At 31.9% G+C, this 23426-nt stretch overlaps 1 protein-coding gene across 3 annotated transcripts in view; it reads left to right on the top strand.

Moving 5' to 3' along the window:
* LOC126974077 (semaphorin-2A) overlaps positions 1 to 23426 on the top strand; it is a 537897-nt gene that overhangs the window by 411287 nt on the left and 103184 nt on the right. The gene's annotated exons all lie outside the window — the stretch shown is intronic.

The raw sequence follows: 23426 nt of genomic DNA, 5'->3' as shown, positions 1-23426 counted from the left end.
TTTTTATTTTACATACTAAGTATTAATACGCAAATTGAAAATATTTGCTCTATTAGACAGTCATTATCAACTTCATTTTGAAGTTTATAATATTGTCTCCTGGCTAAACAGCAAAACTTCAAAGAATGGCATTCATTTCAAGAGATGTTTTCAATTTACTTGTAATCCCACAAAAAGTCAACATTATCCCAAAAGATCCCTCTGATCCCAAAGTTTGGACTTTGCGAGCAAATGTTGCGCTATCAGCACTCCTCAGAGTAAATAACGAGTTGAAAAATGACAGTAATAAGTATCAGCTATAATGAGTGGGGAGTTAAAGCCCTCAGGAATACGAGGGCGGCTTGAGTACACCAAATGTTGCATTCGATGCACCTCGACAAAACAGATCATTATAAGTGATTTGATGTGATTGACAAGTAAACCGAATTTGGTACTACGCTATATATATATATATATATATATATATATATATATATATATATTCATTCATCCTTACATTGTGTAATGTTACTATTTTAATTTGTTTTTATGACACTTCATTTAGGGAGGGTAAACGGAAAAGTGGTTGATGGGAACAGACGTATTGAACGTGCGTTACTGGTGAGGTGATAGATAGTACTTATGCAATGAGCTTGTAGGCTTGGAAAAACTGCAATAATAAATTTAAATAAATCTCTATACAGCACCTTCTCGAAGACTGCCAGCGTTTTGATATACATATATAAGAGCAAAAAAGTTGTATGAAAAAACAAAAGAAAATATGTATTCTTTATTTTATTTTAGCTCTTGCTGGTTATAATTACAAACAATGTTTCAGAACAAGCGTTTCTAGCGTTTCAAACATTTTAAAAGCTGCCTCTCTCAGTTCTCATCATTCAATTTTTTAAATAACTCGTTTTTATTATCGTTGGTATAGTACATAACGACTGTGTATCCTATTCGGATGTAACTGGCCTTTGACTTCGTCTCATGCCATCGAATAGCTAATATTTGTTGAATATTGTACTCTTTCTGCCATTCCATCATCTAACATCAGCGGCAGTGTCTTTAAAAATAGACCGCATTTATACGTCTAGAACTGGAATCCTAACTACATGCATTCGAGAGCTATTATCATATATTTATATTATTTAAAAGGAGCCTTAAGATTACCTCTTAATCTATTTATTATTTTATTCTACTGTTTGTATCACAGTTAATTTTAATCGAACCATTTCAAAAGAACTATGAAATTCCAGAAAGATAAAATGTGCAGAAATTTTCAGCTTCTTCGTGTCGCACTGAATCTTACCGCCCCCTCCCATTTATTTCCACTCAATCGCCCGAAACAGAATGGAGAATATAACATTTACGTAAGATGTGATCATAGAATTTTAAAGTCCGTATGTTATCCCCATTAGTGACGTCACAGATTGTCACTTCCAACGTCTTATAATGACACAATATCGCGACGTATAATGACGTCTCTTGATGACACCTCTTAGAGTGTCATTACAAAGTTACCATGACTACAGGATGCCACCACGCTTACTCGAATGAGTTTTTCAAATGATGATGAGATTTCTTTTGTTGAGCGGAATTAATATCAGCTGGTTTTTAAATTGTGATGCAAAAATTTTCCGCGTTGTCGTGAATTACCTTTGCAATTTATTTCGTTTATGTCATGCAGATTTGAACCTTATTAGACTGTTATTTAGAGTTTCACTTACGGTTGAACCAGTTTTAAAAATAAACTATTCCTTGATTGAGATTTCTTATTAAATTAAAAGTATAAAATTTGTTGCAAAGCATACCCTTAAATTGCCAAGGAGACAAGAATAGCTTTTAAATTATCATGATGTCGTATAGATGTATTAATATGAAAAGGGCAGAATAAATTTGAAGAGATACAAAAAGCCCAATTAAAATTTGTATGCAAATAGTCAGCTGAATAAACGGAGAAAAAATGTCTAACAAGTAAACAGAGACTAGGTAAGCAATTTAGGTCCATAATAAGATATTTATGAAGTTTCGGTAGACGGTAAAGAAGAAATATTCTTAGCCAGCTAAATGTAAAATAACAAGAATAGAGGCTTACTTGGAGCGCACAATGAGTCTCTAGACGTCAAATTTGCTATTTACAAATAATTTACAGCTTATTTGTGAAACAGATACAATACTCGCCAGTTGAATTAAATACGGTATATTTTCTATTCTTTAATCATGTTTACAGAACTTTGACGCTTCTACAACCATTGTAATTCTTTATTCACGAGTACATATTTCGCCAAAGAATGCTAATCTTGTTTGTAAAATAATATAAAATTCCGTTACAAATAATACTAGTTGTGCCAGCTACTACGTCAGCGTCTACTGAAATCTATCTCGATACTATGACAATTGACACCATTTTGTTGTTTTTTTTGTTAATTGGGCACATTAATAATGGCTTTATTAAGTACATGACTTATTTTTAATGAAATGAAATGAATTTTATTTATTTGTATGAATCCTGGTAACATTATTCTTAACAATGCGTAGATACACAGTGCAATTCGCCAATAAATCGGCATACACACATTTCTTAAATTTTTTATATATTTCATTTGTAATGTACCTATATTATTATTTACTAAGCTATATTTGTATCAATTTCATATCACTCTCAAATAATTACTTTTAAATATTAGTATTTTTGGCAAGTGAATTATTTTAAACTATGCAAGTATTTATCTATTTGCCATAATTTTAAGTTTTTATGTACATATTATAGTATCAGGCAACTCTCTAATATATTTGGGAGATGTTTAAGAACTTAATATAATTAACATTTTCTTTATTTTGATAAAGCGCTGTTATACGGTATGTATGTATATTAATCCGTTAATGTGACAATTTACACCATTGTTTTGTTGTAACTGGACACGTTTTGCCTGGATTCAGTCTGTGAAAAACCTGAAGCCGCCAAATTTTAACGTTGCTTTATTATCACTAAAACATTTGTCTTTATATAAAAATAGAAAAGTATGTACAAAAAAATATTCATGCACGAAATGTAACTCAAACTCAAATATCTCCTTGGGTATTAAAACATTAAGTATATATTTTATCCAGAGGTATTTAAGGTTTCCCGAATATGCGCGATTACGAATTTAATATGGATAAATCTTTGGCAAAATCTCAAAGCAACCTGGGTCCATGCCCTTAGAAATAGTTTTTGAAGTTTTGGTGAAAAACAGAAAACCCTTTCAGATATTTTGAACCTGACGATCGTTTTTAATGTTACTATAATTCATATTATTCCTTTTAAAGACCTACAAAACATCGAATAAGTCAACTAAATACTTTCCTTGATGGGTGTAAAAAAATAGCATTTTTTATTAACAAAAGACGAATAATGATGTAGCTAAAACTTCCATGTGATTAGCATTTGTATGGTTTTAACTCTTATTTCATTTCGTTGTTCATTCAAAATCATTTCGTTATAATCCCCCACTATATATTAATATAATCTAAAGGATCCCTTAGACTCACTCAAACCCCCAAAGACAGCAGATGTATGACAGTTATAAGTCAGCCGAATTAATCCCTATCACTTGACAATAAAATGAAAGCTACGTCTCAAGAAGTTAATAGAAATTTATTAACGTCGGGGGAGATAGACTTGTGATGAATTTTTATTGTACGAATTTTATTTTTATTTCCTAAAATATTTTATTGGGGCAATGTATTTGATTTGTTTAATGGTTCTTTATCATATTAATTGAAACAATTTGTTATTTGGGTACTGAATGTAGGGTCAACAATAATTTAGCTAATTAATTTATCAATTAGCTTCTGTTTCTTTTTGATACGAGTATATATTTTCTTTATTAAGTATTTTGATACTTTGATTGATTATGTTTTATTCAGTTTTATTAATTAGCGTTCATATTACAATATTTGAATTATGTATTTGAGCCTAGATTTAAATTAATAATTACCTCCGATAACCTCATACATCGCTGAATCGCATCGCATTCTCCAAAATCTGTTTGAAGAAGCAGTATTGATATCTCTAATATTATATCGCTAAATTTAATTGGACCATCAACTAAATATTCCTTGTATATGTAAAGAAGCATTAAGTCAGCCAACGATAAATACCAGCGTATCTTCAAAATCACCAAAATTTTTCATTCGAATAACACGTAAAGTCAAATCTGCTTCCCTCCTTTGTATTGTGACAGCCAAGTCAGTAGAAATCCTGTGACACACGAAGTTAGTCAAATAATTTTCCGCTATTCCGCCTTCGTATTGCCCATTGCATCGCGGACCGCATTTCAAGCAAATTGAAAATCAATTTAGGCGAGGGCCCCTCCTCGAGACGTCAAGAAACAGCAGAAAGGGAAGGAACACGAATACATCACCTTAAAGCGAATAGGGAAGATTCATATCAGACAGGAAATTCAACTCTCCTGCCTGAGTAGATTTTTAAGGAAAGAAACCTTACTTCTCGCATATGGCCTTGTGATTCATGAGTTTTATCTCCCGTAAAATGTGAGCCAGAAATTTTATTTAATGCTACCGGCCTGTCTGCAGCCCAGAATTAATGGTAACGACTATTGATTTTCATATTTCGAATGAATTTTGCAGCTAATGTTAACGTATTTTTGTCGGTGTCATTAAAATATAATATTAGTTCACATTCCTCAGTGAAATATAGATCAAATCATATTAACACTCATCTAGAAGTAACGGTTTATTAAACAGGCATATCACGGCCTTTATAGAACATTTTCTGACTAGAGATGATACAAACATGTCTGTCCAAGTCTAAAAACTGCTTATTACTACTCAAAATAACAGCGTTTCCATTAATAAGTCCTTGTTTCTTTATATCTTGCCACTTTCTCCTCGGTGCGTGAACCAAACTCTTTGCTTATAGGAGGGCAACCAAGCACAGAATGTCATTGGGGTCATATCGAATTACGCTACGCCTCTGATAGTTTTGAATTGAGTTATGATGTGAATGTTCTGGTTGATAACTGCCATAAAAAATGTATATCAAGTGTGTTACGGGCCTTTAAGTAGGCTATATATTTAAGCCAAACTAAAGTAAATATCTTTTGTAACATGTAGGCGTGTATCCAAATAACAAATTGAACAATATATACCAGAGTGAGTTTATGACGTATAACCAACGAGTCTAATATATTTGAATAACAAAAGAACGTGAGCGATACAAAAGGGCCGTAGGTGAATAATACGCCCGAGATATAACTCAATTTGCTGCATAAAAATTGGCGTTATTGTAACATTCGTTGATTCACCCCTCCTCGCGATATAGCGATTATTATTACGTTCGAAAACCCATCAAAAGTTACAATTGAAAAGTTAAAGTATTCCGAGTGGGTCGCTAAGCCTCCCTTAGTACCTACAAATGAGATTGCTTTAGGAATATTCTTTTGTTAACATCAGCCCTGCTTCAGTCTTGATTACAATTAGTTTTGTTGGGCTTACTACTAACTCTTGTACTGTCTGGAGTTTTCATAAGATTTAAGGAATCCGCTCAACAATACCCGACGAGAAGATGTATATTATAATCTTTATCCATACTATAAGTACGGCTTTACCTTTTTATTAATATGAGCTATTTTATAACGCTACAGTTCGGTATATGTTTGAGATAGTTGTGTTTGAACAAAATTTAAAGTTAAATTTTCAAAAAGTTATACCATTGTTAATTGACTGATTATTTTTCTAATCTCTATTATTATTATTATTATTATTATTATTATATTATCGATATTTTTAACAATATAATAACTTTTTGAGAAATTAACGTCAATTTCTTTTCCAACAGCTTTCTTTTTTTGAAATAGTTTTGAATAATAAAATATTATTTCAACTTTATGTAGTCATTCGAATTTCAAGACATTTTTCTAGATGTCATTTCGCTTATATTTTTGGGAGCTTTATCAAGAATTAGCACGTTTTTGAACTAACCCATTAAGAGAGTACAAAAAAGTATTTTGTTTCTACATTAGAATTTTTTAAAATCACAATAAGGGACGAGACACGCAGGACGTTCAACTGATGGTAATTAAAACTTACGCCCAGCCCATTACATTGCAGTGCTGCTCAGGATTCTTCAAAAACTCATAAATTCTGAGCGTCACTACATTTTACGTCACCTTGAGACACAAGATGTTAAGTTCTAGCTACGGCACCCTTCAGACTGAAACATTACAATGCTTACACATTACTGCTTCATGGCAGAAAAAGGTTCCGTTGGGCACCGGTAATTATTTATCATTGGTATAATAATAATTATGTATGATTTATGACTTCATGAACCGAAAATAAACATGTCGTGTTTATATTTCCCATGTTTACTAACAGAAGAAACTTTACAAAGCTCAAATCGATGTGTTATTCAACTGGCAACTTCTCACTGCACGATGCATTCTCAAACGATTTTATTAAACTTTCCTCCCGCCGATTTCAAACGGGAGAGATTTCCCTCGCGCGAATTCCGTTCTCAGTATTCTTTTCTAAAACAAATTACCGCTCACAAGCACACCTAGAATAACGAAAGTACTGCCCTGAATAATTAATACAATGGCAGGTTAAGTTCCGCCAAGTGTCAACTTCCCCTAACTTTATAAAACACAACACAGTTGAGATGCGGTCTGCATCAACCGTCTAGACCTTTTATCTTACAGGATTGTTTATTTTATTATCTATTTTATTGGAATTGACAATGATTTTAAGAAACTTCTAAGAGAAAGTTTTGTTCGAGGGTGTTTGATCCTGATTGACAAATACCTAGTGTCGTGGCAAATAATATTCTTTTATGTTTACTTGTCGCTGGAAAGCTTTTACACAAAGAAGGGGGAACTTGCTTTATGTATTTTAAAGTAACCACAAGTTACTTGTATGGTAAATAAAAGACTGTCTGGTTGTAATAGTGTTTTAATATCTTTATGTTAGTAAAGAAAATTAACATTAAGGATAGTTTTGTATATATGGTAAATACATTTCAATAAAATGAACTTTTATACAATTTTTATATTCATAATAATTTATAGATTACTTAGTTTCTTTATTTTTGGGTAGGATTTTAATTTCTCATTATATATTTCAACAAAAGTATGTAGGTATATAGATCGACACTGTTTTGAGATAAAATTACACCTTATTTTATTTAATTGAAGGGAAAGTATGTTCACATAGTGATTTACGTACTTTCCAATTGAAATTAATATTTCACAATATTTTTAAACCTTTATTTTGTTTTTTAAGGTATTTCCTAATTCACTTTATTCGTAACGTGCGATATACGATAATGTTAAGGTTGATGCAATTAAGCGAAAAATAAATGAAACTTTTAAAATATATAGACGTACATAAATAAAAAATATGTATGTTTATAATGTCAAATTAAGAGCTTTTAATGTGGTATTTCCACAAGAACCAAATTTTTAATTTAAATTTTTTTATCTTCAAGTTTTTCATTTTAAATTTTACCCAAACGTTTGCACTGAGTCTTACTCGCTGGTGTTATTTGAAACTATTAAGCGTTAGTTTAATTTTAGGAAAAAAATTGACACGCACACACATTCCAGAACCTTATAATTATTAATGATTTAAAACTAACCAAATCTGTAACAATAGTCAGATTGTCGTGTAAATTAAATCCTATCGAGTGAAGACGCGCGAAGCAACTAGTACTAAATAAAAATTACTCACCATTCAAACGATTGATTTCCATTACAATTGAAGTCACGTGACCAATATCAGAAACAAACTTCGATTATAAAGTACAATGTTTTTTCTACTTCTACGAAGCTATGCCCTTTAAAGCCCGACAATAATTTCCCTGGAGAGATGGCGGCGGCCTTTGACAGGGGTGTTAGCGGACAGTGAGGGAGGACCGGGTAAGAACTCGGCTAAAGGTACCCGGGTCACTCCTGCTCGTTTATTTATTGTTCCCGGACGTTTATGGTCAGCAAAGGTCACAAATAAAGGCCAGATTCGCTGAACCCTCATAACGTAATTGCACAATAATTAATAATAGTTACGACCTTATCATCAGGAAAACCAGACCTTTTGTTTTTTCACTAAAGGTTAATTCATTTTGGAGCTTATATTTTTTTTTGTACAACGCGAATTTCACACATCAAAAACAAACAGAAGTGACAATTTCTTAGATTAAAACTTTTCTGGATTGTTAATTTTTTTAAGTATTAAAGTTATTTTAAACAACGAAATCTTAAAAATGTTCATTTAGTGTTTAACATGAAAAGGAATGATACTTATTAATGTTATGTAAAGAAATTAACGAATATATTTTTATATTGTTAATTTTATTTATAATCTGATCATAATAAGGACTTATAATATTAATTTTATCAGTTTCCACCCTATAATTTAAACTGTTCTCGCATTATTATTATCATTATCCATTTCATAATATAATTTCATTACATGCTTATGGTAACTAATATGGGAAACAAACAATTGTGCTTCAATTTTCAAAGTCTAATCTCAAATGAATGACGGTTAAGTTCCCAACGTAAATTTTATAATATATAAAATTCTTGTGTCCAGGTGTCAAATCCATATGTTTGAAAATTTGTGTCTATATCGGGTAGGTCTGAGAATCGCCAAAAATATATTTTTCATACTCCTAAATGATAAGGGTACCACTTTTTTTTGACATTTTTATTTAATTATGATTCAGTACTAACTTCAAATTTTTACCCGTCTACCATCAACGCCTCTTTTTGTATCGCGATTTTAATATTATTCTATTCCATCCACAATAGAGTTGCAAGATGGCAATCGAATATAATGATTTTGTACTACTATAAATTTTATGTACGATATATTTGGTAGGTCTGAGAATCAGTTGTAATCTATTTTTTATAACCCAATAATATTTTTATCACTTTATATGGCAATACAACGTTTGCTGGGTCATCATAAATATATTTTGACTTCAAACATTTTAAAAATTCAAAAATACATACTATCTCTAAAAATTCCTCGATACCATACGACTATTTCTAATATATAGCTACACAAACATTATGATAAAAAAAATAAAGCGTTTCCCTCCGGCAGAAATGAAAACTTGACCATTAGCGTTGTGAATATTGTTGAATATTTTGGAATGAGTAGGGAATAATTTCGAAGGATTACTTTATTTATCAAAATAAAAGTAGAAGCATTTATGTAGTTAAATACAATATTAATATATTGCGTTATCGTACACATAAATGACATTTTATATTATATAAAAATTTAACATTTCTGTCTATTACAATTATTTTACAATAAAAAGTTTGTCTCATAGAAAACTCAACTTTCATTCATAATTTCAACGAATGTCTTAGAAATTTTCGATCAGGCCACGTGTCCTGACGCGAGTTTAACATTTTATACCCATCAAGAAAAGTGCTCAACCCTGCTTAAGAAGCTTTCACTTCAAAAATGCAGGCGAACTAGGAATTTGTAAGTGCACCGTACAACCAACATGGTTTAGTAACCAGGAATGAACTATACATTTTGTAAATATGTTTTTGAGCATTAAAGTTCCAAAATAAGTTCACATGTTTATGATTTAATATAATACTTTATTCACGCAATGAAAATGTTTTCTAGCATACATAAATTGCAAATACAAATTCAAAGTTTGCATATAACTAGTAGAAACTATGTTATAGCTTTCTTTCAATAAATATTCTTTGAAGTATTTAACTTTAATAGAATATGCATGAGTTAACGCTATCATTGAGGACATACGAGTATTAAGGTTGTTGCAGTTTTGTATTGAGAATAAGTTAATTTTCTAGTAAATTGTACACGACGAAGTTAAACATCTATTATAATGAATATTAGTAAAATAATTATAACTTGGTAGTGTAACCAGGCAGATTTTTTTGGGTTTAATAATTCCAACCTAATAATCCTTTTAATATTTGGAGCATTGGTCAACACCAACATATTTTTTTCCTTTTCGTTCTTCATTATGTTGCATAAAGCTTTTGTGAGTTTGACTATGCCAATCAGCACGTAGATAATTCAACACTAAAGCAATTCTTACTCTTGTATCAAATTCTCATAGATTAAATTCTGAAGGAATGAGATCAGGCCAATATAAAACAAACTTTCTCCGGGCAGAATATAAAATAAGGGTTCATAATTCAAATCGGAAAAAGTTGCTCGGGTAATTTTTTCCATCTTAAAACAAGTTCGCCTGAGGGTCGAGGCGAGTTTGAAGAAAATCTAAGAGAGGTCTTACGGTTTTAGCCTTTCGTGTCCCCGCGTTCACTTTATATCGTCTTTTGATTACTCTGCTAACAAGTTATGCATATTGTAAGAATCTCTGTCTAAGATTTTTGGCATCTCCTTTATACCGCATCTTTTCGGTGTTGATGTCTCATTTTTCATGTCTTTTATCTCAGCGCTCTCTTTATTATGAATGAATTTCGCCACGACCGACGATGCCGTTATTACAAGGTAACATCTTGAAATAAATTTAGTTCAGCAAAACCATTTTTAATAATTATTTGCATATTTATTCTTGGGAGTTGTGTGTTAATCTTTGATTATGGGAACTATAGTTACACTTTATAGAAAAGCCATTTTAAATTTTTCAAGCTTAAATTCCATGTTATTTATTACTTTTGTTAGTTTACAAAGTTTATTGATAGTTTTTTAAGTGTGAATAGTTTATTTATTATTTCATGAGTTTTTTAGCAACTATTAACTAGTCCACAGAGAACGGTCGAAGGCCCACTCTAAAAAACTCTATATGCCATTAATTAGTCTAAGTCTTTGCTTAGTTTGAAAAATATTTGTGGTAAATGTTGTATTGCATCATATAAAAGAACTTTTTTAACTTATTCGTTTAAAGCCAAACGTGTGAGTTGATGCACCACTTCGCATAGATTTTGTAAATATTCTTGCCTCTTCTTCTTATTACGGCTCTATTTTACCAAAGAAGCTGTGAATGGTAAATATATAATTATGGTAATGGTAAATATATAATATATACTACTTGGGGATCTTTAAGTGGCATCTTCTCAGCTCAAAAACTGACATCTTCACCTCTATGGTGTTTGAGTATTGCCTTGGCAGAGATTATCACTTTAAAACAGCTGAAATGCTTGCAATTTTGCCGCTGTATTATAAAGATGCATATTTAAATAATAACTTTACAGTTATTTTGGTTGTTTATATTTGTATATCTGTAGATATACCAGTAGAGAATAGTAAATATACATGCATTATACGTGTAAAAAAATCCGGAATACCATTAGCCTATTTCTTATATTAACTGGACACCAGATATTTTATAACAAAAAATCTGTGAAACGTCACCCGCCTAAAGATTGTCGTATTCCTATTGCAGTATTATATACTTTATAAATTAATTTATACTGAATGCACTCTAGATCACCCCGTATACAACTCGTATTGTTGCAAATTATCGTATTGTGTTCGGTCAGTTCCTTTCTAGTTACTTATAGTCCATTTTGAAATGAGTAGAATTTTAATAAGCCTTAGGTATGTGTCACTATTAAGTATCCTTTGTTACCATATCATTTTATAATTTAAGGTGTTCTAATGGTCATACTTATGCAAAAAGTATACACATATTTCAAGTTGATAATCAATTAGTTTATTTATTAACTCTAATATTTGACATAATATACTAACTTTTTTTATGTAATTGCTTACGCTATTGTGTAACATTATATCTCTTTCTTTCATTCATATTAATCGTAAAAATATGCCAGAAGTGTTATTCTTAAAAGCCGTGAACATTCCTTAAACCAGTGCTAACTTTGTAAACTGCCAATGCTCCGTTAATTCCCCTTAAGGCTCGAACAACCCTAATTGTTATCGGTCTTCCCGACCCTAATGTTGAATCTAATGCGCCTAATGTATTTTGGGACATTGTGCAGCCCGAGGCCATTTTTCTGTTTCCATGAGCCTTGCATTTCCCCTATACCGTTAGTGGCGGTAACGGTATTATGTTCGAATATGTTCCCAATTTCCATTGTCCGTTCGTAACGCGGCGACGAGAATGTAATGGACATAAATATCTTATATGTCCTTAAGTGGATACTAAAGTTGAGTTATGTTTGATTTATTTCATATCTAAAGATTACACATATAAATTATTAAGTATCCGCCAGTTGCAGAAAGCATCCTTAAAGTCAATGTTACAATGTAATACTGTCACTTCCTTTTTTATTGACAGTTAAAGATAGCATGTGATGTAATGAAACATTAACTTTAAATATGCTTACTGCAACTGGCGGTTTATCTTTTATTTTAATTGTTTATTGGCCGTTTTCAATAACCTATCTACCCATAATTTAACTTACGGATACATTGCTGTCACCGTTTAATGACAAGATCTTATCTATCCATAGTTATGTCCAATATAGTTATAGTCCAATGCTATCTGTCAATAGGTTATTGAAATGTATGTAAGCGTAAAAGGATAGATTTGTATACGTCTAGTAAGTTAAACCAAGGTTATTGAAAACGGCCATTAGTCATTAGACAAACAGCCGTAACTATTTTTTAAGTTAATTTTTTTTTTCGATTTCTCTCAGTAAGTACGAATTTTTTATCTTTGTATCAAATCAATTCATATAAATAGGCTTAATCTTAGCGCTTTTAATTGTTTTTACGTCATGTTCACCATTATACAGAGTCCTCCATATTTTCGATAAAATTAGTGTGTGTGAACAAACTGGATACTCTTTTTAAGTGAATTATATTTGAAATTGTAGTGCTGCGTCAAATATTTTGATTCACCAATAAAAATAGTTATTTAAATAAAATATCAAAGAGTAAAAAGCCCTTTCTTTACTAACTACTCCTACGATTTATCTCGGAATTTACTTTGAAAGCTCGAGACGCTATAAGAGTTAACAGAAATCGAAGACGAACAATACATCGAGTCAGCAAGCCGTAATCGTAAAACAACGGTCTCCCATAAACGTAGCAAAGCGGTAAATTAGATTTTATTTTATTTCTTAAACAATTTGTGGCCGGACACAGACAAAGGGCATAGGTTCGATGGTGGTCAGCAATTCAAAGGTTTATGCGGGCACGTTTATTACTTACCTATCCATGTGCTAGTGATGTGCATGAATACGTTTTATCGATATTATCAATTTAAAAAATGTTTATTGCATGCTCTTTTGGATTTCTATTACACGTTTAATATTTCAGCTTTCATACTTCATATTCATAGCGATAATTTGAAATTTGTGGATTATGGATATGGAATTATATAATTTATTTTCTTCTATATTTATTATACTATGATATAGAGCTCACTAATTTTATTTATTATTGACAAAGCGGCAGTGGCACAAAAGAAAGGCAAGGAGTAAAGCCGTTGCCTCTCACAGTAGTAGCAACCAAATTTTGAATTCACGAAGCATCATGAATCATAACCAGAAATCATTTGAAAATATTGATTTAAAAACCACGTGATCACCCTTTTAATACGGAGTCAGCTCAAATCCTTCGGTGGAGATATAAATGAACGACGTTAAATGTGAGATGTATAATAATTAAGACAATCCCGATAAACAATATGGCAGGATCGATTCCTCAATAGGAAAAATCTCTCTCTTACAAACCACTAAATTCCGAACTTTTAAGAACAATGTGAACTAAGTGAACATTCTTACAAGAGAACTGCTAGTTTATTTGAGAAAAAAAAATTAAGCATTGAAAACATAATGTCGTCTATCTATCGATATCGATATAATACTTTGAATTGAACAGACCTAGTGCACAGCAAGTTCGAGCTGACCGCTAGTGGACCCCAATCGCCAAACCATTGTCCAACATGTTCTCATTCACATTAAAACGCACTTAACGTTCTTTATTGTTTCATCCACGCCACTTTGCCAATAAATGTCCGTTGCTCCTGGGAAACGCTGGCGCAATTCTATTTTGTTAGTAACCGTCATAAATACGCCCTTTATTAATCAGATTTACGTTATTTTCCCGAATATAATTCGGAGTAATTGAAGCTGAGGTGGTCAAGGGTCGCTAAGTGAATTAATCATTGTGGTGTATAAAGTTTTACAGAGCTACTATTGATATCACACAATTCACATTTCTTTGTAGACTTAAAATTCTAGATTCAACTTGAAACCAGGAATCTCTGTTTGTTTGTCTGTGGAACTGTACTCGATATATTTGCTGCCACGAAATAACAGGTATGAATTCTCTATGAAATGCCTTCTGATAAGCTTAAATTTTTCGAACATTTACCAGTTTAATGTTTATTTTTTACAACATCGGAAAGTAGGGATTTCAAAGATCAAAAAGCTTTGAATAAAGCTGATATTTTGACGGATGAATTTTCCATTGCAAATAAGGTTTCTTTTTCAATATTTGAGTCAAAATAAGGTGAAAACTAAATTTTTCACTTCAAATAAATTGCAATTAATTTCGTGAAAGCACTGGTCTTTTTTAAAATTTTAATACATTTTTGCAAATTTTAATACATTTTAGCTTTTCTTTGAGTAAATATTTGAAAAGTCTAATTTAATTCTCTTTAATAACTTTTGAATTTAAATCCCATTGATGACGAAAATGTAAAAACCACCATAAAATAAAACTCATTCCAATTTAGGTAGAGCTGATCAAACGATAGCAAGGTACATAAATAAACACCCATTCTAACTTCCAGCCCTCTCGTACTTGATTGAACCAAATCCCGTTATCCGTATCCTCAAGGGTTGACGAGTTCGAAACATTTACAGCTTTCACATTCAAAAAGCCCCGCTATAAGGTTTACCTTTGTATATAACTCATTGAAAGACATCTGTAAAGATACACAAAGAAAACTGCAGGCCACAGAACCATTAGACGATTTCCAATTTTGAGGAACAATGATATAAAGTATTCATAGGCCGAAACGGGGAAACACAAAATCAGATTGTCTCAGCACCACACGAGTGACGTGGAGATACGACGGGACTTCACATTTATAATTCAGTCGATACCGAGATCGTGGTACGAAAATACTTTTCCCGTCTTCTCTTAAACCGTGGCTTATGTCAAGTATATTTGTACTGTCTGAACGATGCCTTTGTTTTTAACCTGCTATACAAATTATTCGGTATTCAGATCAATAATTTTTAAGTTAAAGAAAAAATGTAATCGTAACCCCATATGGGGTAAATTAACTACGTAATCTCTTTTTAGTTTTTGTTTACAATAAATGAAAATATAAATCAGTTAGCTGAAATTTTATCATTTTTCCTATACATGTCACGAAACTTATCTTTAGGCTGCATTTAGTACTCGACCGCCGGTCAGCGCTGACGTCGGTCTAGCGTAGCTATACCAATGAAAACATATATAATACAGTCCAGCACTGGTGAGTCGCTACGCACGTACAGCTACGTCTCCCTGACGAGAATCCTCGGTCGAGTTTGCTATCAGCTGAGCACTAAATACAATATGGTCAGCGCTTACGGATACGAGCTACACTCGACCGACGGTCGTGAGCGCTGACTGGCGGACGAGCACTAAATACAGCCTAACATAAAATATTATTTTCTCATAAGTAAATAAGTGTTGTTTTTCCATAATATTTGTAAACGTGTTTCGGCAGATAATATTGAGAATAATATCATTAAAACTTACTGCATTTCTTAATATAAAAAAATACACGAGATATGCTTTAATATATTATATAGATTTATTTTCATCTATATATAGCTTTTATGAGTTGAAAATCTATCTCATGGTTAAGTAAATACGTCTTCATTTTTATATTAGCTTCTGCCCTGATTGGCTTCAACTCGTTTTAACCGAGGTTAGTAATAATTAGTAAATACAAGCAAATGGTTTTATGTTGTGTTAGATATACAAAAGGATCAATATTGTAGAAGCCACGCGAAGTACAATAGCGCTTTTTAATTACATGCATATACACATATTAAATATTATATATTTAGATAAATTGAAACTAATTGGTTTAAATATAATTCTACAGCTTCAAAAAGTAGATAATATACCTAAGCCAAAACCTATTATGTAATAGTATGATTTGATAATTTAAATGTACCTATGACGTATTTGCCCTCGCTTAGAAATTGAATCATTCTTTTAAAATAATTGATTTCCATTTTTTCGCTTAAAACTAAGTTATCCTACTATTATTTGTAAGACCTAAGTAAACCAATAATTATAAACACAGCCATTCAGAATACTAGAAGCAGGCATATAGTTCACTGTTATAAGCTACCATATAATTTCACACAGATAAATATACTCCCAGCTATACATAAGCCAACACTAGTAATTGCTAAAGTGAGCTATATCAGAGTGTACAATTGGCACCCCGTTCACACTTCAGTAATTATCGGCTGGAAAGTTTTCCGAATGCAGCCTTTACTCGAAATCAAAAGGGAGGGATTCTGTTAGCGTTCAACTCCCTAACTTTTAAAGTTGATCTTGTCTTTGTTCGAAGTTACGCTAATACTAATCTAATGTTTGTGTTTCCGGAAAAAGTCATGTAAGTTTATAAATTTAAAAATAGAATATTTTAAAATTGCTATGATTTTTAAAAATATTTCATTTTATTGTGACAAAATATGAATTGAGTTATGGTTAATATAATAATTATATTAATGTTCAGCTGGCTCACCTTCTAGAAGAATAAATTTTTTATAATATTAGATACTTTTACGTTATTTAATTACATTTACTTGCTCTGTGACATGTAGGGACTTTATCATAATATTATAATATATTTATTGACTATCTACGAATCTATGAATATCTTTAAGCGACGTTTTATACCGTTTTTACTTCTACTATAGTTTACCAAAACTTCACAAGATAATATTTTCATACCATTTACGTATAATTATTTTGTTTTACATGGTATTGGGGTTCCTTCTTGTTAAACCCTCCCCATGTTGTTTCGATCTATTATAAATATGCCAAACATTAAGTCTTAAGTCAAACATATTCAAGTTCAAATATTTTTATTAAAAATAAAATATTAAATCACTCATTGAGGGTCAAAAACAACCAGCCTTCGTAAATTAATGTATCAGACCTGAGAAAACTGGGCGCAAGAAATCGTATGACTAAGAGAGTCATTTGTGTTATAGTAACCCCCTGTGCCGCACAAACGTCTTGTAACAATTCTTTTGAAAATATTAGTAACACATTTGTATTCAACATTTTCTGGAATCATGTTGTAAAAGCATATACATCAAATACGAAGACGATACAGTGTCACATCACAGTTTGATTCAAATACAGGTCTTTCACTTATGCTTAAATACATTTATAAAGAACTATGCGTGAAAAAGACTCTCACAAACCCTCAGCGGGAATCGAGTCCAAGATCCATTAGTTAAACATAGACATAAAATAATTGAGCCTAAGGGTTCGTGTATTAATTATCTAATGTCAAACCCAAAATATTATCATCGGCACAATCCCTAGGGGGATATCAAACTTTTCATAATTAATTGCAAAATTTTAATCATAGTACTAGCACAGCAAAATTGTAATGGACCGTTTAATTTCCTTGCCCTACGCCCTTCGGCATCTTACCACGGTAATGTGTTATAACAAAATTTTAATCAAGGGTGTACAGAATTATTAAATTATGCAAGCTGTCGTATGCACTCTGCTAACATAAATCTTTTGCGTTTGTTTATAATACAATGTTCTTATTTGGAATGTAACGCTATAGTCGTAAAATTAAAGCCACATTATACACAGCTGGAGTAGCTAATGTTACGTAAAGATCCCCCTGTGGGCGCTTTAAGCTGTTTATTTTGGAACTTTCAGTGCTTTAGTGGAAAGAAAAAAGCTTGTCCCGTTCCGTTTACAATACTTCGTTGACTTCAAATTGTTTAGTTCTTAATATACAATTTGCGACAAAGTTGCTTCAAACATTACGTCACTACTTGTTATTAAGTTAATACTTACTTCAATGATTTGTATGCCGCAACACGAATCGGCACTTTAACCAATTTGTCCGCTTATCGAAGTCAAAAAGTTGTAACAGTTTCGACAGAAAGCAATGAACTTCAGTTACATGTTTATGTAGTTTCCCGGCGAATAAACTTTGTTCGAACGTTTTGCCCGTATCTCCTTCAAGTCAGGAGCAATGTCTAACTATAAAAATAAAATTTGTTCTGGGCTTGGATATAAATTGTACTCAATTTGTTGTAGCTTCCACAACTTTTATGGACATATTGCTAGAGTAAGACAATAGCAATTATACCTATATATAAATATATTTCCTACAGATATCATTACAACTCATCAAAACTTGTCTCGTCTTCCCTAACTACCGGTTCAGCTAAGTAAATACTGTTAACTCCAAAAAAATTGTTTTCAGTACTATTTATTACATGTGGCGCGAGAAGATTATGTAGCAGAAAGAGAACCCATTTTGTAAGGATGATAAAGGAGTTGGATTGGAATGATTTCTAACTTACATTACTATAATATATTCCTTGAATATACCACAGCAATATTTAATGTAAATATAATTTTGATACCGTCACCCATTTCTTAGACAATGGTTCTTGACAGGCAGTTGAGTAATTAATCATAGAAGTTTATTTCTTCATTAAAAGCACGTCATTATATAAAATATATTTTATGTTTCAATATATGCTCATATTCATATTGCGTTTCTAAATATGTTTTTTTGTATAAAATAGTTTAATATACCATTACTGCAATCCAACGCGCAAATACCAAACCAAAGCCAAGAACTTTGGTACATTTTCTCGCAATGATAGTCTTTACTTCATAATATTAAGTATTGTAAATATTGTTATAAACATTGTTATGTTGTGAATAAATATAAATTGGGTTGTTAAGAAGTAATATAGACTTATAATTAAATTCGTCAAATTTTATTTTGCCAGATGGATTTTAATTACAGTTGTATGGTCGAGTGTTATGAAGCTCGCCCGCATCCATGGAACTCAAATTGTATGTTGCGGTTATAATATCGCTCACACACCCGCTTTCGGCCTTGTAAATTTACTGATTCTGGCTAAGTAATTTATTAATGAGCACTCATTGCTTTTTGTTCCAATGGCTGAACATTTTCGGTCATTTGTATCCGGGAATGTAACTGCCAATTGTGTTGTGATAGTATTTAAATCAGTACCGTAGCAAATATTTACTGATTTTAATTATCTTGTATTTATCATTTTAACAAAATTGTTTTGCGGAAATTTGTTTTATTTTTAATTTTATGGTTTGTATTTGTGATATCCGCCGCCCATTCAACTGAGCTTTTTATGAAGGACCCATGGCGTATCAAACTGGAAAAGAATTTGGAACGCATTCCAAATTTGAATTCAAAATATAATTGAGTAGAGAAAGAAAGTGTGACGGTATTCCGAGTAGTGAAAAAAGTTTATAAAATCTGACTAAAACTCGAAGCAAATGGCGGGAATGTTGACCACCCAGTGAACTTCGTGCTTGACCGTAATCAGATATCTTGAAAAAATAAACTTGTTAACTATATAAACTTGGTTGTCCCATTGGAGTGATTGCACGCGCAAGGAGCTGAATCCGATCTCATCAAACATTGTGCCCTACCTGAGGGTTAGATAAATAACATGAGCAAATTAAAAACACCCACTCCCAAACGATCGACGGGAATTCAGTGGAGGTGATAATAAATATGCATGACGCGTCTATAGCACATCCTCTGTGATTAGTAGGGAGTTCTGTGATACGACTAGGTGAATGATAGCGAGGGGGCAAACTGAGGTACCCCCAAGCTAATAATAGTACGTGTCTCTCTCCATTGTATCGTAGGAATTTCTTAGATATTGCCAATATAGGGCGTTCACTTGTGGCTTATTTTGTTTCTGTCATTGCTATGTACACGTTGTTCTATAGGTTTATTTCTATTACGGGTCTTACTTCAAAAGAGTCAATATTCTCTGCTATTTCTTATATAATGTCTCTGATAAGTCTAATTTTCGATATATCATTTTTACAGAAGTTTAAAAATAATCCAAGTAATTTCGCCATTTAAATATTACTTGATTAATTCAAAGAAAGTACTTTTTTATACAAAATAATTATTTGATTTCCATTAGTTTTGTACACTTGTTTCCTACTTCACTAAAACATCACAAGAAATATTTTTATCATTACAAAATTGATTGATGAGACTGCATCTGAAGGACTTTGTTTACCTACTGTTTCTTTTGCTTTGTATTGGGCATAAATGAATAATGCATATTGGGTTTTATGCTTAAATCTAACGATATTTTTTTTTGGAAATAAGCTAGCTTAATACTACAGCCACATTTCAGCTGCCGGCTTTTATGCGCCCTTAACCATAATTCGTACTTTCAGCCACTCTTATATAAAGTCACTTAAATATTACTATATGCTCTATTGAACATTCACGAATAAAACAAATGAAAATTTTGTAGTTTGCATCGAAAAATATGTTTCAAATGTTTAATTAATACAGAATATTGAGACATGTACCCTCAAAAGCCATATAGTATTGACTGTATTTACAAAATTAAACAACATATTTTTTTAATATCCTTGAGCATTTGCAAATAAATCTTTTCTTAATGGAAATGTTAAATCAATGCAGTATTCAGAAACAGTGATTCACCTCGAGTTTCTATATTTATTGTTATTGCTCGCAGATTGTGCGAACCGTCTCTGTAATCAAATTAGATGCCCTGAACACTCCTAAACAAATTTCAATTTCCAATTATGACCCCGCGTGATTGTCAGCTGGCTTCCCTTGAGTCTTACTGACATATTGTATGTTCTACTACAGATACTAAATATTGAATTCGAAATATATATTAGTTAGTTTCAATTACCTCATGTATGGAGTAATATAACGGTGTGATTATTTATTTGTAAAGTGTCCCGAAAAGTTATTTTATATGATTTTTTATCATTATTTTGTTCTCGTTGTTAGTCAACTTAACAGCTAAAGTAGAGGACCCCTGTTCGAACCCTAGTAGGAGCATGATTTTATTTCCGAGCCGTAGATGTTGATATATTATATGTGTGTATATTATCTGGCCTCCACATCACACGCTACGCTATGCCTGAGGTGAAGCTGAATGCGTCAATACACCTTTTCAAACAAACTTTCTCTAAACTGCACTATCTGAAGTCTTTTTTGGAGTTTCACATGGTTTGTATTTATATATAAGCTGCCAGTGTAGTTTTCTGAAAAAAAAAAACAATAGCCAAAATAAAAAAGCACGTTAAGATTTTAGACGTGTTAAAATTTTATTTGAGGAAAATATAATTTTAACACGTTTTTTTCTGTCCCCTTAAGAAATGAATGTGTGTTCAAGTATAAATTTCGTATAACTTATTAATCGTTATAAGAAATAATAAACTATCACATGTAACTACAGTATAAACCTGACTTTATAACAATTAGAGTGCAAAAGCTCTTTATTATAATGGAATTGTTATTCCCGTAATACCATTAAGGAAAACGAAATGCGAATGTCACGGTTTGTATTGATTCTGAATGACAATAAAAGAATCGCAAGCGAACTTAGACTCTCTATATACTTTTTCCAATTCAATGAACATAAATTGTTGTAAGATTCAACGCGGTGTGTGCCTCCGATATTCTTTACCAAAACCAATCGTCCCTCCAAGGAAAAGGTGCAGATTTATGCTTCCCTGGTACGCCGGTTAACATTAAATTACTTATTTTTTGTTTCCGTTACCCGGGATTGAAATCTCACCGAGACGGTCGAATGGATAAAATCATAATAATCGAATATCGAGCTGAGTCATGGAACCATGATCTGGAATTAGATTTTGCAAATTGTAATTTATAATAAATAGAAGCAGGATTCTTTGCAGCAATATAGTACATTAAGAAGTCTGAAGTAGAAGGTACATCGCCACTAGACTGGAAATTGTGATCCTATAATTGAAGTTTACTCAATTCACTGAGTTTACTTAAGATTTTATGTAAATTATTTTTGATAGCGTCGAGGGCTTGAGTCTGGGTGAAATACAAATTATTTTAGAGAAATGGTTCTTAAAATATTATGTTGAGTTGACAAGTGTGTTATATTTTTAGTTATTTAATACTTAAATTTTTATACACTTTTCTTTTTAGGTATATAAGATATTTTTATGCCGAGGCTATATTGATTGGATTGGGGTTTGATTTTGTTTGGTTCTGGTTGTTTTGTTTTACTAATATGTTTGTCTTATAACTTTTATTGAAGTAGGCGTTACTATGTGGATATCCATAATTATGAGTTATATAAGTTATAAAAACATCCAAATGCCCTTAGTTTTCCTAAGTGTCAATTCCACTAATCTTTGTCTTTTAACAATTCTTTTTTTAATATAAGAGGGGGCAAACGGGCAAGAGGCTCACGGGATGAGGAGAGGTGAGGCAACCGCCCATGGACATCCGCAACAACAGGTGTGTCAAGAAATGCGTTGCCGGCCTTTAAGGTTCAATTCAACACGTGTTTCGCCTCTACACGAGGCATCGTCAGGACATGTTGCCTCGCCAAAATCTGGCAGGAGACTCTTTAGTCTCATGTCAGAGTTTGGCATTTTACACTTAGGAAGACTTAGGACATTTGGATGTCTTATAACTTACAAGTCATAAGGAAAATATAAATAACAAACATGTTTACACTAAAGATGTGTATAATATTTTTGTGTACGTTGTATAGTTATTCATTTTATAATTATTAGAGAACACAGTGAAGTATTGTATTTCTAAAGTTGATCAGTGCTTTGAAAATTGCATCGTGGATGAACGTAAAACATCCATTTCATCCAAATTGTAGTCATTTTGAGGACGTATTTTTCGATGCTAGAATTCCACTTATGACTTTAATGTGTTTTCATTTACAAGACAATAAAGACGAGAAGATATAAAACGGGCGCCATTATGGAATAACTCAATCTTGTTTTTTTTTATTTTTTGTAATTAGTAGTCATACTTATAAATATACTCCAAAATACACTCTGTCGAAATTTCAGCTGTCTAAATATTGCGGTTCAAATTCAAATATTTTTTATCCAAAATAGGATGATATTGAACGTCAAAAACTACCACTTATTCGAAATAGACTACTTCAGATCTGAGAAGAACGGGCACAAGAAACTCATCATGGTTCATGGCTTCATAAGATACATCCCACTGACAGACAGGCGGACGGACGGACAGACCGGGGAATCGCAGCAATATGTTTCCGATTGGTTACCCTTCGGGTACGGAACGCTAAGATGTAAATCAATAATGTTATACCCAGTAAAATTTTGTTGATAGAAAATAAAATCAGTTACCTCGCCGAAAACATGTTTTCCTTTTCCGCCCTAATCTGCACCGGTGACAAGACAAACAGGTATCAATATTGAAAACATCC

The sequence above is a fragment of the Leptidea sinapis genome, chromosome 31, assembly GCF_905404315.1.
Source record: "Leptidea sinapis chromosome 31, ilLepSina1.1, whole genome shotgun sequence".
Taxonomy (NCBI): Eukaryota; Metazoa; Arthropoda; class Insecta; order Lepidoptera; family Pieridae; genus Leptidea; species Leptidea sinapis.
Note: the sequence above shows the minus strand (reverse complement) of the source record. Positions and strands in the feature narration are given on the sequence as shown.